General features: G+C 36.7%; 2 long non-coding RNA genes across 2 annotated transcripts; one reads left to right on the top strand and one right to left on the bottom strand.

Moving 5' to 3' along the window:
- The first annotated feature begins 13,391 nt into the window (after positions 1 to 13,391).
- On the top strand, positions 13,392 to 13,708 carry LOC132031436 (uncharacterized). Its single transcript, XR_009408267.1, has 2 exons — positions 13,392 to 13,472; positions 13,503 to 13,708. It is a non-coding gene; the product is annotated as an uncharacterized LOC132031436 (long non-coding RNA).
- Positions 13,510 to 17,247, bottom strand: LOC132031435 (uncharacterized). The gene is made up of 2 exons (XR_009408266.1): positions 14,237 to 17,247; positions 13,510 to 14,204 (listed from the first exon to the last, which is right to left on the bottom strand). It is a non-coding gene; the product is annotated as an uncharacterized LOC132031435 (long non-coding RNA).
- Between the last annotated feature and the right edge of the window lie 3,072 nt (positions 17,248 to 20,319).

The following is a 20,319-nucleotide window of genomic DNA, read 5'->3' as shown; positions in this document are numbered from 1 at the left end:
ACAAATCAGCCATATTATCACATGAACGAATCTGTTGCACGTTGATATCACCATTCTTTTGGAGCTCGTGTGTGAAGAACAACTTTAGTGAAATGTGCTTTGTCCTATCTCCTTTTATGAATCCTCCCTTGATTGAAAGCAATAATGCCGTATTATCTTCATATAAGATTGTGGATATTTTGTCACATTTCGAACCACACTTTTTTTGAATGAGATGTCCATTGACCTCAGCCACACAACTTCTCGGCTTGCTTCATGGATTGCTATTAATTTCAGCATGATTTGATGAGATAGCTATGATATACTATTTTGTAGATCGCCATGATATGGCAGCACCCCCACATATAAACATATAGCCTGTTTGGGATCTAGCTTTGTGTGGGTCAGATAAATACCCTGCATCGGTATAACCAACAAGATCGGGACTATAATTATTAGAATAAAATAAGCCCAAATCAATAGTCCCTTTTAGAATATGTGTTTAATTCCATTTCAGTGTCTCCTTGTAGGAGCACAACTATATCTTGCTAACACATTAACTGAAAATGATATGTCAGGCCTTGTTGTATTGGCAAGATACATTAGCGCACTAATTGCACTAAGATATGGTACTTCAGGACCATGATTTCCTCATTCTTTTCTTGAGGTCGGAACGGATCTTTATTCACATCAAGTGATCGAAACAGATCTTTATTCACATCAAGTGATCGGACAACCATCAGGGTACTTAATGGATGTGCTTCATCCATATAAAATCGTTTCAACACTTTCTCTGTATAGGCAGATTGATGGACAAAGACACCATTTTTCAAATGTTCAATTTGCAAACCATGACATAATTTTGTCTTTTCAAGATCTTTCATCTCAAATTCCTTCTTCACATAATCAATTTCCTTTTTGAGCTCTGCAGGAGTTCCAATAAGGTTTATGTCGTCAACATATACAGCAAGTACAACAAACTTCGATGTTGTTTTCTTTATAAAACACATGGGCAAATGTCATCATTTGTATAGCCTTCCTTCAACAAATACTCACTAAGGCGGTTATACCACATGCGTCTGGATTGCTTCAGACCATATAATGATCTTTCCAATCCGATTGAATACATTTCCCGAGACTTTGAACTACATGCTTCAGGCATCTTAAATTCTTCAGAAATTTTCATGTATATTTCATTTTCAAGTAAGGGTGTCAGTGGGGCCGGGTCAGTCCCGATCCCAGTCAAGTGGGGGGAGCGGGCAAAGGGGGTAGGGGAAGGGTAGTGGGACGGACTGGCGGGAAAATCCCGATCAGTCTCGGTCCGGTCCGATCGACATTCTGACCGTTGGGAGGCCCAAAAATTGTGAACGTTGGGACTCCAAACGGTCCGATTTTGCAATAAATCGTTTGAGTCCCCTTCCCCCCCCCCCCCAAAAAAAAATACCCCCAAAGTTTAATAAATTTCATTTTAATCCAAATTCTAAACTATAAATAACTCTTCATTTTTATTCGTTTTCACACAAATCATCCATCAATTATCTCTTTCTAATATTTGTTATCAATTATATCTCTCTCTAATATTTGGTGAAATATTATTATTATTATTATTATTATTATTATTTTGGTGAATTGGACAATATTTGAATTTTGGAGCAACTTTGAAGCTTCAAGTAATAAAATTTCAATTTCAACGTTTACAATTATGTGCCTTTTACACAGACATTTGGTACACTCGTTCCATCCTTTAATTTATTTAATTCTTGCATTTTATTTGCGTCTTTTTTTTCAATTAATTTTCATATTTTATTTTATTATACTTTGATAGTATGCCTAAAAAAATTAAGATCCCGGTCATAGGTAAAACTGTCGATATCCCTAACCCTTTTAGTTGTAGTAGGAAGGGTAAATCTGGTTCTTCTAGTAAATCTAAAATTCAATTTATAAACAATACAGACGATTTCACTCATGTTGATGAAACTGATTTTTTTTCTCCCCTCGGTTTTCCTCCTATTCCAGAAGATTTAGAATTACTAAATGAAGCCTTAGATAAAGCTTATGGTAATTTTTAGATTTTGATGAATTTGAAAATTTAGAAGTAGAAAAAGGAGAGAAATTATATTTAAATGAGACACCTACTAGTCCCCTTACCGAAGCTCCAACTCGGACTACATCTCAGTTTGGAGCTGGTCTTCCCTCTAAACCTTCTACTCGGGTACGACTAAGGCGCAACGTCCTAGAACTAGTCCCGTATGGAAATTCATGACTTTAGATAAAACTAAACAACACGCGGATTGTCACAAATATAAAGAAGTTAAAAAGCACGGAAGAGGTGGAGGGGCAGGTAGGACGGGTGGTTTAGATAGACAACGAGAACATGTGTTGGAAAACCATACTTAGATGCTCGATTAACAGCCGGACTTAAAAACACACCGACCGGCGCTAGTAGTGTCACTCCCGGTGGATCCGATGGGGGATGTAATATGGTCCAACAAACTTTAAATCCTTCTAACCCCGTTGTCACTGAAATTGCTTATAATAAAGATAGAGATCGTGAAGAACTAGCTAAAATGGTTGCGGTTTGTGGCTTGCCTTTTAGTTTTCCTTCTAACCACAATTTTGTGCATTTTATTAGAGCTATGTATAACCCTACTTTTCAAGACATTCCTAGATCCACTGTTAGAGCCTACGTTTTCAAATTTCAAAGTGATTATTGTCAATATATGTGTTGTGTGTTTCATCACTTAGATACTAGAGTGTCTGTCACTTCTGATATAGGTCGCAATGTTAATGGCAATGATTATTTATGTGTTACGGCACATTGAATTAATCATAATTGGAATATGCAAAAGCGTATACTTGGTTATAAATATATTGATGAGAAAAAAAGAGGTTCTTATATTTCTACAAATGTTCTATAGATTTTGAAATTATATGGTCTTCTTGACAAAGTATTAACTGTTACATTTGATAATGCTTCTTCCATGACTAAGAGTGCTGAACTTATGGCTATAAGAATTTGCCCAATTAACCTTGATAATTTTCATGTCCGATGTGCATGCCATATTTTCAATTTAGTTGTAAAAGATGGTCTTGATTTATTTGAGGGTTCTCTACAAAAAATACGATATGCTTGTCAATATGTTTTTAGCGCTCATAAGCAAAGTAGAATTAATTTGTTTAAAAAATATTGTGTTGAGCAAAAATTTGCACATTAGAAAAATTCCAAAAGAAGTTTGTACTAGGTGGAATTCTTTATATGAAATACTACTTGTTGCTCACCAATATCAAAAACTCCTTCAATATGTTTTTAATGCACATCATTATCATCACCATGAACAAATATAAGATAGTGATTGGAATGAAATTGAAGGACTATGTATTTTTTTAGAAAAAATTTATATTGCAACAAAAGCATTTTCCGGTCAATACTATCCTACAATTGCACAAATGTTATTTTATATTTGTGGACTTACAAAACTATTTGCAGAATATAGAGAATCAAATGAACATGAGGAAGCCGTTGATGAAATGATTCTTAAATTTAAAAAGTATTTTTTTCCTATTCCCGATGTTTATTTGATTGCTTGTATACTTGAACTGTCTTTAAAATTAAGAGGTGCTCAGAGACTTGTTGACAAAATTTATTTGCAGTTAAATATTCCTCCTAACGAACATCCAAATGTTGAAGAGTGTAAACGTAGCATAGAATTAAAAGCTAAAATAATGTATAATAATTATAAATCTTTGGAAAGTAGAAGTGGAAATCAACGTCCTTCACAAAAAAATAAGGCTAAATTTGGCAATAGAAAATTTGATAGATCAATGGATGCTGCATGTCTTGGTATTGCTTCTACTCAAAATGAAAGTGATCTTGAATCTTATCTTAATCAGGGATTGGAAAGCATCATTGTGGAAGATGACGACAATGAAGATATTTTAGGATGGTGGAGGGAGCGTGGCAAGGCATTCCATTACTCTAAAAAATGGCTAGAGATATCCTAACTATTCAATCATCATCAGTAGCTTCGGAGGCAGCTTTTAGCTCGGCAAGATTTCAACTCAGAGACCACAGACATTCATTAGCACAAGATAGCTTGGATATTTCTGTCTTATTCCTGGATTGGATCAACGTAAAAAGACGCAATTGTGGGCTACCAAAAGTAACCCGTCAAGAAGAAGAAGAATATGAAGAGATAATCAACACTAATAGCGATGACGGCATGGAACTTATGGACCGTCAAGCAGATATGCTAATTTCAGAATTGGATGCAACGGAAGCGATACGACATTTAGAAAAAATGTACATAGATCCGTACTAGTTTTAGTGTGATAATTTATAATTAACTACTTAGATGCCTAGTTAAAACAGAACCCTTCATAGAAGGTGGCTGTGTAGATTAGGTGATCTTATTGTAACTTAGAGGCCTATTTGAAACAAAACCCTTCTTAGAAGGTGGCTGTGTAGATTAGGTACTTTTCTTGTATTTGAGACTTTGAGTCAAGTTTTATGAAATTTAAAAGATCTATTTTGAATAAATAAACATAAAATTCTTACTTGAAATTATTTTTCTTTACATAATTACAAAAAAGAATGCAATTCTTAATAAAGATTATAAAGACTTGAAAGTATGTTTAATATTATGTAATAAATTAAAAATAATAGCCATAGTTCTTACTTGAAATTATTTTCTCCTTTTATAAATACCTAAAAATAAATTCAACTCTTTAAATTTTTTATAAAGACTTGAAAATTTAATATTAACTAATAAGTCAAAAAACTAGCGGTTATAAGTTCCAAAAAATAACCATTGTAAAATAAGCATTAATAATTTAAAGTTAAAATTATAAAAACTCAACTATAACTACCCCTCCATCCTACTTCATTCTTCACACAATTATCTCTCTACCTCAATTTTAAAACTCAACTATTCTACTTCAAAGTTCAAACTTTCATGAAAAATCCTCCTCCTCCACCTCCTCCTCAAAGAAGAATTTCTTGGGTATGGAATTTTTATGAGCGGGTAGATGAAGAATATGTGCATTGTAACAAGTGTCAAAAGTTGTATCGTTATGCGCTTAATCCCGCCATATCCCCCCATGGAGGTACCAGACCGTTAAGAAAACACATGAAGAAGTGACACAAAATAAAAGATGAACTTTGAAGTTTATCTATATCAATGTTAAGTTAACCATTTAATTTGTATGTTTTGAAGTTTTATGATTTGCAATATGTTTACGTTTCGTTTCTATGTTTTGAATTTTAAATTTGCAATGTATTAGCCGTTTGTATGTTTGAATTTGTAATGTTATCAATTTAAATGTTAAGTTTGAAGTTTTATATTAAATTTGTGTCTATTTAGTACTTTAAAATTAAATATTTAAATAAATTAAAAAAAGCTCCCCCCCCGTCCCGTCCCGTCCTCCCTTAGAGTGGGACGGGACGGGCCCCCTAAAAAATCCCCTATAATCCCGTCCCCCCCAAGTCCCCATCCCCCTAAATCCCCCTTTAAAAAGTCCCCCGTCCTGTCTCGTTCCCCCAGAAAGTCCCCATCCCGTCCCCTTCGCCACCCTTATTTTCAAGTGATCCATAGAGATACGCTGTAACCACATCCATTAAATGCATCTCAAGTCTTTCATGGACAGCGAAACTAATGAGATAACGTAACGTTATTGCATCCATAACGGGTGAGTACGTTTCTTCATAATCGACACCAGGCCTTTGTGAAAATCCTTGTGCAACAAGGCGTGCCTTATATCTTTGTATCTCATTTTTCTCATTTCTTTTTTGCCCAAAAACCCATTTATAACCAACATATTTAATACCCTTGGGTGTTTGAACTACAGGTCCAAAAACTTCCCGTTTGGTAAGTGAGTTTAACTCTGACTGAATTGCCTCTTGCCACTTTGGACAATCACATCTTTCTCGGCATTCTTTAACAGATTGGAGTTCAAGATCCTCACTATCTTGCATGATTCTTGTTGCAACATTATAAGCAAAGACGTAATACACATTTATTTCCAATCGATTCAAATTAGTCCAAACATTAATTGGATTAATTAATATTTCCTTATTTTCTTGAGTCTCAGGCTCATTGATTTCTTCAAGAATATCCATATTGTTCAAATCTTGAATTTCTTTATGAGGTTCATTTGTAGTGTCATCTTGACCATTTATTTTTCTTTTTCTAGGATTTCGATCCTTAGAACCCAATGGTCTACCACGCTTCAGTCGTGCTTTGGCCTCATTTGCTATGGCACTAATAGATGGTCCTACAGGGACATCAATCCAAATTAGGACATTCCCTGCAGGGATATGTGATTTGGTAATCCTTTTCAAATCCGTAAATGCATCTGGCATTTGATTTGCTATTTTCTGCAAGTGAATAATCTTTTGGACTTCTTGCTCAAAAATAGAAGCACGTGGATCAAGATGAGATAATGATGGATTATTCCACAAAATTTCCCGTTTTATTTCATTATTCTCCCATTAATTTTGGGAAAATTGTCTCATCAAATCGACAATCTGCAAATCGAGCAGTGAACATATCTCCTGTTAGTGGTTCAAGGTAGCGAATAATGGAGGCGATTCAAACCCAACATATTGTCACGCCCCAAAACCCACCCTAGACGTGACCGGCATCCGACGTCATGAACAATATCGGAAGAACCTAAAAGATGCAATAACAATACTTGAACCCGCCAGGTTCAATATTCGCCTCCAACAGTTTATAAAATAAATGTAAACAAATCATGAATATATGAATTAAATCAGCGGAAGTCTTTATTAATCAAATACATAGTCAAACGTAATAACGTGCCCGAGAGTTAATCAATAACTCAACAACTGCCCACAAGAATGTATACTATGGAGCTTCTAAGATAAAGGAATAATAGTTTGACTCATCGGGACACAGACCGGAAGACTAATATAATGAATAAACAAATAAATAGGGTGTCCCACGAATGAACGTGTGGGCTCACCAAATCAGCAGCAACAACAAGTCCTTCCTAAACACCCGGAGTATGAAGAACCAGCTCTTCTCCGTAACCTAACATACCATCAAAAACAACAATGGTATGCCTGAGTACTTCGTACTCAGTGAGTGCCTCGGGGACAATAAGTAATAAGAAAATAGAGTACAATAATATATAAAGAAATCAGTCCTGAAAATCATGTGAAACCAATGTAAGAACAGTTATTCAGTTTGTGTATCTCAATAAGAATTATCAAAACCGATTATATGGCCTCTTGTCAAGGTACAACTTTAAATATGCCTTTCAATTGATCATAATTAACAACAACAATTCCATGAGAAAATAAGAATATCACACATGCCAATACAGGCCCAAGAATCAAGCACATCGAAGGGATGACCGTAGAGTTTCCCTTGTCACAGCGCAGCACCACACCCGAATATGTACTTCTCGGTGGCTATCCTTCCTCCCGAATAGCTAGGCATAATCACACCCCAGGTAGCGAATCCCGAAGTGGCCACTCTTCCTCCCGAATGGCTAGGCCTTATCAAACAAGGATCCATAGTAGCTACCCTTCCTCCCGAGTAGCTAGGCCAAACACAACAACAAAGTTCATAGCATAGAAGCCTATTCACAATTTGCCTCATAGTAGTCACACCATCAATTAATATTAAAGTTCACTATGTCATTACGAAAGTGCATAGTCTCATAGATAATCTTGAAGATATTTCTACTTCTTTCAACAAGATTCCATTGTCATAGTTCCTTTTTAAAATATCCATGCCAACAATTTACCCTCATTAATGACCATCTCTTATGGAAGAAAACGGTCATGATTTCATGTAAGTATATAGAGGGTAATACAATTATGGTTTAGTGTGGGCTTGCCCCTTAAGCACACCAACCACAATCAAAACATGAATTAGGGTTTTGTATGAAAAGTTCACATTTTTATTCAATAAAGAACTTTTGAGAAGAAGACATGCATCCATAATAAGGTTTTTAAAAGAGAGACATACGTCAAAGAAGGTTTTAAAAAGAGACATACCTTAATTAAGCCTTAAGTAACTCAACAATTTACTTTTACAACGAAGAGCACCCAAAACCCTAGCTTGAGTCACCTTGAGAAGGATTACTTTGCAAACCCTAGGTTTTTCATTCAAGAATCATGTTAAGAGTCATGGGTTTAATGCTAGGATTCATTAATAATGTTAAAGATGTTCTTACTTTTATGTTTGGAGATGTGGAGAAAAGATTTTCGTCCTTAGGGTTTATGAGAATAAGAATAAGTCATAAAATTAACTGAATCCTGCTATTTATATACACAGTTGGCGGCTGGTGAAATACGGCCAGAGTTTACGGACCGTATTCTGTGACCCTATTTAACGATTAGCAAAACAATGGGCAGTCTAGGGAACAAGTGAAATACGTCCAGAAATACGGACCGTATTTCAACATACGGGCCTTAAACTCTGGCCGTATTTTATGATAGCAAAATATGAGCACCCTAGGAAGGCAGTGAAATACGCACAAGGAAATACGGACCGTATTTCAAATTACGGGCCATAAACTATGGCCGTATTTTACATTTAACGAAAACAGTGAAGTACAATCCTCCAAGACACTTTCACACTTAACTCGGATTTTGCGGAGTGTCACATTATCCCCCCCTTAAGATCATTCGTCCTCAAATGAGAATCATAGCCTAGATAGAATTCACTAAACCACAAGTTACTTAGAACAAACATAACAATTCATCTATGAATAATTTAAAACGCTAGCTCATACCTGCCATACGGAACAAGTGAGGATATCTCTTCTTCATGTCCTCCTCTGCTTCCCAATGAGCTTCCTCAGTATTATGGTTTCGCCACAACACCTTGACCGATGCCAGATCCTTCGTCCTTAACCTTCTAACTTGACGATCTAGAATTTGAACCGGTTTTTCTTCATAGGTTAAACCTTCGTTAATTTTAATCTCTTCAGGGTTCAACACATGGGAAGGATCAGGTTTGTACAACCTCAACATCGAAATGTGAAACACCGGATGCACCATAGCCATATCGGATGGCAACTTCAATTCATAACCCACCGTCCTAATTTTCCTAACAATCTCATAAGGGCCAATGAAACGGGGACTAAGTTTCCCTTTCCTACCAAACTGCATTACTCCCTTCATCGGCGGTACTTTCAAGAACACCTTGTCACCAACAAAAAATTCTAGCTCCCCCACCTCATATCCGCATAGGATTTCTGTCTACTCTGGGCTATCTTGAGTCGTTGCATAATAAGATTAACCTTTTTAATTGCTTCATGAACTGAATCCGGACCCAACAATTCCACTTCAGTTGGTTCAAACCAACCAATTGGAGACCGACAACGCCTCCCACAAAGAGCCTCATAGGGATCCGTTTGAATACTCGCTTGGTAACTACTGTTGTACGCGAAATCCACAAGAGGTAAATGTTCATCCCAATTTCCTCCGAAATCTATAGCACAAGCTCGCAACATATCTTCCAGAGTCTGAATAGTTTTCTTTGCCTGCCCGTCGGTTTGAGGATGAAAGGCAGTGCACATTTTCACTCTAGTCCCCAAACCTTCTTGAAAGGATGTCCAAAAATGAGCAGTGAATTGCGTACCTCTGTCGGATATGATGGATGTCGGAATCCCATGCAATCTAACTATCTCCTTTAGGTATAGCTCGGTGTACTTCGCCGCGGTATATGACATCTTCACAGGGAGAAAATGGGCAGACTTCGTGAGTCTATCCATTATTACCCAAATCGAATCAAACTTGTCCTTTGTGAGGGGTGAACCCACAATGAAATCCATATTGATCTCCTCCCACTTCCACTGCGGAATTTCGATATTCTGAGCCAGGCCTCCAGGCCTTTGATGTTCGGCTTTCACCTGTTGACAGTTCAAACACTTAGCCACAAAGTTAGAAATATCAACCTTCATGCTCTTCCACCAATAGTGTTGTTTCAAATCCTTATACATCTTGATGGATCCCGGATGAACCGAATACTTGGAATTATGAGCTTCCATCATCAATTCTTGTCAAAGACCATCAACATCAGGAACACACAATCGTCCTTACAACCGCAGAACACTGTCGCCAGTCCCAACAGTAAATGAAGTGTACTCACCCCTTTCCACTCCATCTCTTAGCTTTGCCAGAAGCTCATCATCATATTGCTTGGATTTAATCCTTTCCACAATGTCAGACCGTGATGGCGTGATTCCCACCAACTCTCCATCTTCAGTTTCATCAAGTCTGACCCCGAGACTAGCAAGTCTTTGAATTTCCTTCCCCATGGGCACGTCATGTGTACGCAAATAAGCCAAGGTGCCCATAGATTTTCTATTCAAAGCATCAGCAACCACATTAGCCTTACCAGGATGATAGAAAATGTTCAAGTCATAATCCTTTAACAACTCCAACCACCTCCTCTGTCTGAGATTCAGCTCTCGCTGCTTAAAGATATATTGCAAGCTTTTATGGTTAGTAAAAACATCGCAATGCTCACCATACAAATAATGATGCCAAATTTTCAAGGCAAAAACCACGGCAGCCTACCTCCAAGTCATGAGTCGGGTAATTCTTCTCATGCTTCTTCAATTGTCGCGAAGCATAAGCAATCACCTTACCGTTCTGCATTAATACACAACCCAAACCAATTCTGGAAGCATCACAATACACCACATATCCACCAAACCCAGAAGGTAAAGTCAAAATAGGAGCCAAAGTCAACCTTGTCTTAAGCTCTTGGAAACTCCTTTCACAAGCTTCGGACCACTGAAACTTAGCAGTCTTCTGTGTCAATTTAGAGAATAGAGAGGCTATAGACGAAAAACCTTCCACAAACTTTTTGTAATAATTTTCCAAACCCAAGAAACTACTAATTTCAGTCACCACATGACCCAAGAAAGACACAGACTCAAGCCAGAATTCACACTTAGAGAATTTTGCATAAAGCTCGTTCTCCTCAAGTGTTGTCAAAGTTATCCTCAAATGATTTGCATGATCCTCACGACTTTTAGAGTACACCAAAATATCATTAATAAACATTATAATGAAGTGGTCTAGATAAGGCTTAAACATATGGTTCATCAAATCCATGAATGGAGCAGGTGCATTAGTCAACCCAAAAGACATGACTAGAAACTCAAAGTGCCCATAACGAGTACGGAAAGCGGTTTTCGGGATATCCTTTTCCTTTATCTTCAATTGGTGATACCCAGACCTCAGGTCAATCTTTGAAAAGAACTTAGCACCCTGAAGTTGGTCAAATAGATCATCTATCCTAGGCAAAGGATATTTATTCTTAAATGGTCACTTTATTAAGTTGACGATAATCAACACACATCCTAAGGGAACCATATTTATTTCTAACAAACAAGACTGGAGCACCCCAAGGTGAGGAGCTTGGTCGGATGAAACCTTTATCCAACAAGTCGTTCAACTGATCCCTTAACCCCCTTAGCTCCGCTGGAGCCATACGATAAGGTGGAATAGAAATAGGTTGCATGTCGGGAATAACATCAATCCCAAAATCAATAACCCTATCAGGAGGGATACCAGGGAGATCTTCGGGAAACACTTTGGGATAATCACTAACTATGGGAACATATGCAAATTCAGGTACTACGACTTTTGTATCATTAACAGCAACCAAATGGTACATACACCCCTTAGTAATCATCTTATGAGCCTTAAGATAAGAAATAAATCTACCCTTTGGCTTAGCGATTTTACCCTCCCACACGATAACAAGCTCATCGGGAAAGGCGAAACGAACTAGCTTATGGAGACAATCCACATTAGCATAACACGCGGACAACCAGTCCATCCCCATAATTACATCAAAATCCACCATTTCAAGTTCATACAAATCAGCCACGGTCTCAAGTCCCTTAATCAGAATAACACAATTTCCATACACTCTATAAACAATAACAGGAACACCAGAAGGTGTATCAACAGAAAAAGGTTCCAACAAAGGTTCGGGTTTCATACCCATATCAAGAGCAAAATAAGGCGTCACATAGGATAAATTTGAACCAATCAATGATTAAGCATCATGAGAACAAACGGTAAGGATACCTGTAACCACAGCGTCAGAAGCCTCAGCTGCCTCCCTACGAGTCAGCCCATAAAGTTGAGCTGTCCCTCCACCAGAAGTATTAGCAACTTCCTTTCCTTTGCCGTTATTACGAGCATTCTGATTATTATTGTTAGCATTACCAGCAGGCGAATTTTTAGCAGATGCAGTGCGAATCATTCTTTTGGTTATTCATAGCAGCCATCTCACGTAGCCACTTTCTGCATTCCCTCTTAATGTGGCCTCTAATCCCACAATGATGACAGATACGTTCTTCCCACACTGGCGGACGACTACTTCCCTGCGAAAACTTACTATTATTATTATTATTATTATTATTATTATTATTATTATTATTATTATTATTATTATTATTATTATCATTATCATTATCATTTAATGATTATTATTATTATTATTATTATTATTATTATTATTATTATTATTATTATTATTTTTCTAGCCTTGCCTACAAAAGGCACACTAGCATGATACCCTCTCTTCTGCCCTCCATTATAGCTGTTACCACCGAAACCACCCGCAGATCGGGGCCTTCTTGTTTTGATCTCGATCCACCCTCTCTTCATTTTTTCAACTCTCTTGTTGTTCAGCAAACCCAACCAGAGATGAGAAAGTACAAGTAGGAGACATAGCAACAACAAAGACATGCAGACTTGATACATGGTACCAAACGTTTCACAAAACGATTCAACTTATGCTTTTCAGTCAAAATCATGTATAAGGTGTAGCGTGTTATATTTTTTCCAATTTGTATTTGCACTTGCCTCATTTAAAAAAGAAAATGTCCCGGGAAAGTAAGGTTGTCAATCGTACCGGGAAAAAGGAAAAAATATACTTCTACGTGGATGGTGCTCTAAATGAACCTATTTTAGAGTCGGCATCTAATTTTTAGGAAATTAGGAAAACCAATTCGAAAAGGGTTCATTTAAAGCAGTTAAGTTTTAAAAGAATCCTAATCTAACCAAAGTATGGGTAAGGGTTCTGGTGATCCCCCGGGGAAGGTGTTAGGCACCCCGGTATTAAGGATGAGCACAATTGCGGTTTACCTACGGGTTCTAATAGTGTGCCTTAATGTTATGAATTGTTTTTGATAAAAATTTCTTAGGTTTATATTTCCGCAATAAGGAATGTCATTTACGCAAAGTATCACATCTTGGATGATGGGTTTCGGGCTTGGACACTTAGGACCCGAGGGCGCCTAACTTAAGTAGAACACCACATAAGCCTACCCTTTAAAAGTCCTTTAAGAATCTCCTGTTTTTCAACTAAAGTTCTCCCTTTTATTAGGGCATACCATTATAATCCTCGTAGGTTCACCTTATTTGTTTCTAATCTCTCATCCTTCCTTAAATTCAATTTAGTTCTTAAATCGAAGTCATTTATGTTCAAACTGTCAAAGTTAATACATCAATCCTGTTTTAGAGTCAAATTATGAAAAGCAAGCTTATATTAAGAGTAATTCATATTTCTCGTCTGGTTTATACATGGCTTTGAAAATCAGTTTTGGCAACTCTAAATCTTAAGTTCTAACCTATAAAGGTTCCAACAATACTTAAATAAAACAAATAAACAGAATATTTTCAAAATAACTAAAGAGAGGGAGAGAATGAAGGTGGAGAAATGTTAATCGGATAAGCCTATCTCCTCGCCTTCTTGGACCTTTTGTTGCAATTCCGTTCTTCCTTTATTCTTCGTCTGAAAGCTCCAAATGTCCAAGTCTTTGCCTTGTCTCCTACTACTTCTCTTCTTGTCATTTCCATATTGCTTGGATTCCATATGTATGCTCCAATTGTGCAATATTCATCCTTGTAGTATTCCCCGAACTTGTTTATTCATACCTCGCAAGAATAGAAAAGAGAATGATTAGTAAAAAGAATACGCCACCCCACGGGGTGACGTTTATGAATATAAATATAATATCCCTCGGTTTTGCATCAAACTATAGGAGCTTTGATTACTAAAGGCTCAAAATCATGCTTCTTTCAAATATAGAAAAAAGGACCCCTGAACATGTCATGGCTGCGTAATAGCGACCCGTCTGTCATTCTATTGCCTCGCCAAGCGCATGTTGGTTCCTATTTTATAACTAGACTATGATCATCATTGCCCATTGAGAGATAAAACCTTTCCGGACTAGGCATCATCAAGTTAAGTACCTTTCCGGACTAGGCATCATCAAGTTAAGTATCTATTCAAATCAGTAAATGAAAATCGAGTATAGAAATCTGTTCTTTCGAAATGTGGCCTCAAGTTAAGCAACTCTTCATCGGCCTCAAGTGTAGCGACGTGTTTCAAGTCAGTGGGATTTTATCAAGTCTAGCAATCTGTGCAGCACACCAAAACATATACCAGCAGCTATTTTCAATTAAATGTAGCATTTTTCCTTTAGAAATGTAACAATTGTTTTCCCAGAAAAATGTAACAGGAGCGCCATCAAAATGTAGACAAACTGGCCCGAATATGCTACGGCGGCTGCCTTAAGTACAACAACGATAATTTACTCAAATGCGGCAATAAAGGGCCTAAGGAAGGGCCAAAATACAGCAACAAATGGCCTAAGGACACAGTAGAAAATGGCCAAAAACGCAGCAACTATTAAGTAACATACGAGCTTCAAATGGAAATCCCAAATTTTATTGAGATCTACTGCAATATGCAGCAGTTGGATGTCAACTATAATCAGCCATTCGGCCTCGAAGTATAACAATACGAACCAGCAGCTAAGTGGAGCATCTACTCGTGTTTGGCGGAAAGTTTATAGCGAAAATTATAGCACCTTGAAATTTAAACACATTAGTCGATTTTTCCCAAAATACACCAGCGAGCTTTGGCTAAGTACATCAGTCATTAGGCTTAAAATGGTCACCAACAGGGCAGCCCAACAACAACAAATAGCAACAACATGGAAGTGGAAAGCTTATCCCAAAATGGGCAGCAACACAGGGCAAACATCGATAACAACAGCCGATGAGGCGAAGTAATAACGATCAACAAACCACAGCCGGCAAGGCTCAAATAAATACATTAACAAGGCAAGGCAAACAATGATATGTTTAAAGAAAGGAAAGAAACAACCTGTGGGTGTCAAATAGCCAAGCCGAGCCTGAAACAGCAGCGATCAATGTATTGAGGCTCAGAAATATTATTTGCGGCCTTTACCAGGGAAATGGAGGTGTCGCCATGGCTGCGGACTGGTTGCGCGATTATCTATGCCCATCCAAAGTCGCCTCGCCAAGATACAATTTCCTTCATTCCCTTATCTTGATGAATTTATACACTTTTCATCATCGCCTTTAACAAACAGCAACATTGAATCCTAAGAGCTGCCCAAGATTTAGTTCAACATTGCAACCACATACTTTAAGTTTCAATATGACAGCATTTCTTCGAAAGTCCAGCAGAAGGCAACCAACATGCCAAACAGCAGCAGCTATATACAGTTGCCAGCATCCAGATTCTCGAAGTGCCGCACCCATTTTGTTGGAGAAGGACAACAACTCAAAAGGATTTAGAAATCCCCAAGTCATGCAAAAGAAAAGGGGGTGAAGAGTAAGTATCCCAAACACATAGTAGTTTCAATAAAATAATACATAGGATAGAAGACATCTGTATTAACATCTTAACTTGCCCAAGTTGAAAAATAGGTTGTTATATCAAATAAAGGTTAGGGTGGCTAAAGTGTTGGTTTTAAGACTTTAAGAAGAAAACAGTCCAAAATATTCAAAATCACAATTTTGGAAAGAGTATCAATATTGATTCTTAAAGTTGAAATCTGACACTTAATTTATTCAAAGAACACTTGGTTAAGACAAAACTATTGTAAGTAACATGTCTAGTAGATAAGTAAAATAGTTCTTTCCAAGTCTTCACTTTTAGGGGGATTCAAACACATCATAGATAAACTTCATAGAATAAAAATAAAGTGGGAACAAAAAAAGAAGCTCAGTTTTTTCTTTGGATCTTTATTTATCATTTAAAACCCCAATTCTAATGTTCAAGCTTAGAGGTTATTTGATTTTCCCATAGTCATGACCTTCTTAAACAAGACTTTGGACCAAAAATAATAACTAGTCCCACAGTATATTTCAAAATTTAAAATATGCAGGCAGACCATTTAGTTAGGCAAATGAATCGGGGGACTTAAAAGTACTTTTAAAGAAAACAAAAGTGATTTAAAATAAAATGATCATCATCCTTGACATACTATGAACCAGATTCATAATATTAAATCACGCTTATAATCACAAAAGGGGAACAAGCTGATACTCTTTTTGTTCACATACTATTACAAAAGAAATGAAAAGGGGAATGCAAAACTTATACTCTGCTTAAACAAAAAGGAACATTCAACCACAGATTGGATTAAAGTCAATCAAGCCGGGCTCTGGGAAAAACATAGCCTCAGTGAATCAAACAAAAAGCAAGGAAATGCATTACTTTAAGGACCCAGGCAGAAAGCTAATTACTTCAACCCAAACAAGACTGATTAGTTAGATGTTTTAGCTCAAACAAGCCATATACTTTGTTCCAAGATTCAAAAGGGATTTGGCAATGCTGGAATGAGCAGTAAATTATTCACCTAACCTACAAAACTAAAACAAAACCAAACTAATCTGATTACCAACTTTTGCATAGAACAGAGCTGACACAACAAGGAAAGGAGATAAAACCTGTTCTGAGTGTTTGGGAGACTTTGAAAGATCTTTTGGGTTTGAAATATCGTTAGGGAAAGACAGCCAGTTGTTTAAAGCATTTGATCAAAACAAGCAAGTTTTAGCTTAAAACAAATCTGTGTGGAAGTCTTTAAAAATGATGAGCTGCTTAAGCACTTCAACTAGACAAAGGTGAACTTTTGGACTCTTGAAATACCTTAGGACAGTATAGAACCTGAAAATCAATTGCATCATGGAGAGCCAGCATAGAAGAGGCTAATGAGAAAGGAAGACTAAAAAGGAAACTAAGTAGGACCAACATTAGCTATTGGAAACAAAATCTATTGACTCAAACTCATTAATGAAAACAGATTGGTTTCTCATGTGTAAATCCCTCAAACAGACCAAGTTCCTGGAGCTAATATGAGCATACAAATCCAGACCAACCTAAGTCCCAACATGGTTTTAAGCCTAGGACCTAAGTGACAAATTCTTAAAATACATTTCTTCATTACCTAGGACCGGGGGGGGGCTAGCATGGGGGTTCGGCCGAACCCAGTAACTTTGGTCTAAACCCTGTATTTGTCTTGAAAAATTCATTGAATATGTATAAATTGTTAATTTAGAACCCAGTAACTTAAACGAATTAGAATTCCGAACCCACAAGCTTCAAATCCTAGCTCCGCCTCTGCCTAGGACCATATACCAACAGGGATTCAAGGATGTTTAGGCTGATTTAGACAAAACACCAATACTGAACAAGTACTAAACTATCTCCCTGAATAATCACACATAGAGGAGGATACTAGTTAGGACATGTGATCAGTGGCGGACCTAGAATTTTGTGTTAGTGGGTTCACCTAGAATTTTGTGTTATAGTGGGTTCAAACTTTTCTTCTTTTTTTAGCCAAAATAAAGTCCGAGAACGGTGATTTTTAACACGGTAAAATTAAAAATCTAAAATTTATCTTTAAAATTATTTGAGTTGTTTTAAGAATTTAAAGCATAGCAAGCAAAATTTAAAAATGTATTAAACTCGATTATACAAAGATATAAATTCCTTTCCCTGTTTATTTTCTTCTTTTTTTATTTAAAGAGAGCTACCTCAAAATAAAGTCATCATTTTTAAAAAAAGCTATTTCAACATAGACCGTATTAACTTTAAAATTATTTTTCAAAATATAACATTTTTACGTAGGGAGAAAAACAAATTATTTTTTATGTTTTGACATTAAATAAAATCTATTTAAATTTATCTTTAAAATTATTTGTCTACTTAATTTATCAAATGTTGTTTTAAGAATTTAAAGATTGGTTAACAAGTCATGACCAATTTAAAAATATATTAAACTCTATAACATATACAAAGATATAAATTCCTTTCCCTGTTTATATATTACAAAAACAAAGTTATTGCTTACAAAAAAAAAAAAAAAAAAAAAAGCATCAAACACAAGAGTCGTGCTTAAACTAACTTAGACAAATATCTAAATAAAGAGAGCTTATAAGCCAAATACAAAAATACAGCTTAGATCAAATAAGCAATTTCAACATAAAAAAAAGCTATTTCAACATAGACCAGATTAACTTAAACTAAAAATTATAAATCATTTCAAAATATATCCTTACATATTTTACTGTAAATTATAAGATAGAAAAACAAATTATAACTTTGAATAAAGTTTTAAGTGTTTTGAAGTTAAATAAATAAGGTGAGCATCATTAAAGTATAACAAAACTGTAAAAAAGGTAAGGAAAACTGCTGCCCAAAAGGCTCGAACAGTGGACCTTCAAGCCTCCCTCGTAGATCTGAACCCGCACAACCACTTCGTCACAAAAACACTTAACAGCTAGTGGGTTCAATTTATTTACTTATACAAAGGTTTCTTCTATTATAGATCGCATTTATATCTATACGCAGTATTAATTTCCGACGAAGTGGGTTCATATGAACCCTCTTGGAACCACGTAGGTCCGCCCCTGCATGTGATAGTTTCGATTTCAGGACAGTGTACTTAATTTTGACAGGTCTGCACTTCCATGAAGAACACATTTAATCAAATAGAACATGTTTGCAACAAGATACGAGTGATAACTAGCCTGGTGGCTTAAACACATAGGCTTATAGATCATTTTAATACACATACCAATACTTGATGATTTTGAACCTATATGATAAACAGAGGTGCTAATCACACCATAAGATTCTGCTACTCAAACTATTCAGGCAAAAGCACCATCTAAAATGATACTCATTTCTATAGCCTAATCAGTTCAAGCTTTCCCAAATCCAGATTAGATTTAACTTCTAAATAGGATACGTATTATTTTTTAGCAAAGCTAAAACCTATTAACCTTCATATTCAAATGTTAGTATCAGACATCGCATAGTATATAATCACTAAACATATTCAACCCACATATAATTAGATTTGAACAAGCTAAACAGATCAGCATCCCTCTGAGCTAATCTACCACTACTGGCATTTAAATAAAAACTACATAACTAAGGGTGTGTTCGGTATGAAGGAAAATGTTTTCCTGGAAAATGTGTTCTTGGAAAATAAGTGAATTTCTATTTATTTTCTCATGTTCGTTTGGGTAGCGGAAAATAAGTGAATTTCTTACTTATGTTCTCACGTTCGTTTGGTTGGTAGAAAACATTTTCAGGAAAATACCGACCCAAGCCCCACAACTCCACCCCAACCCCACCCTCACCCCCAACCCCACCCTCACTCCCAACCCCCAATTTTTTTTGTTTGAAGTATTTAATTTTTTTCTGAATTTTCTAAACCACTACATCCCCCCTCCCCCCCCCCCCCCGGGTGTGGACCCATACGACACCAACCCCCACAACCACCCTCAATTTTTTTTTGAAGGGGGTGGTGGGGTGGGGCAAAAAAACCAAAAAAAAAAAAAATTCAGTACTTTTTTTTCAAAATAATTTTTTTGGGGGGGGGGGGGTGGGGGTGAGGGTGAGGCAGCGGTGGGACAGGAGGTTGGGTGGTGCAAAAAACCAAAAAAAAAAAAATCAAAATTATTTTTTTGCGCCGGGGGTGGGGGGGGTAAATAAAAGCAAGTGCGGTGTGGGGTGGGGCAAAAAACAAAAAAAAAAATCAAAACTTTTTTTTGCAAAACAAAATTAATTTTTTTTGGGAGGGGGGAGGGGGGGGTGGGGAGCAGGGTGGTGCAAAAAACCAAAAAAAAAAAAAAAAATCAAAACTTTTTTTTCAAAACAAAATTAATTTGGTGGGGGGCGTGGGGTGAGGATGGGGTTTGATTGCCGGTGGGGGTGGGCTAGGGTGGTGCAAAAAATTAAAAAAAAATATTCAAAACTTTTTTTTCAAAACAAAATTAATTGTTTTTTGCTAGGGGATGAGGTGGGGCAGGGGTGGGTGGGTGGGGTAGGCGTGGGGTGGGGTGGTGGGAGTGGTTGGAAGTGGGTTGGGTGATTGGTGGAATGCACTTATAGACTTGTTTTTCCTACTTTTATTAGGGAAGTTATTTTCCCCATTTTCGAGGAACTTGTTTTCCTAAAAAAAATGTTTTCTAAAATTTTTAACCAAACGAACATGGGAAAATTGGAA

This window comes from Lycium ferocissimum, chromosome 9, assembly GCF_029784015.1.
Source record: "Lycium ferocissimum isolate CSIRO_LF1 chromosome 9, AGI_CSIRO_Lferr_CH_V1, whole genome shotgun sequence".
Classification (NCBI taxonomy): Eukaryota; Viridiplantae; Streptophyta; class Magnoliopsida; order Solanales; family Solanaceae; genus Lycium; species Lycium ferocissimum.
The sequence above is the reverse complement of the archived record's forward strand: the minus strand, read 5'-3'. Positions and strand labels throughout refer to the sequence as shown.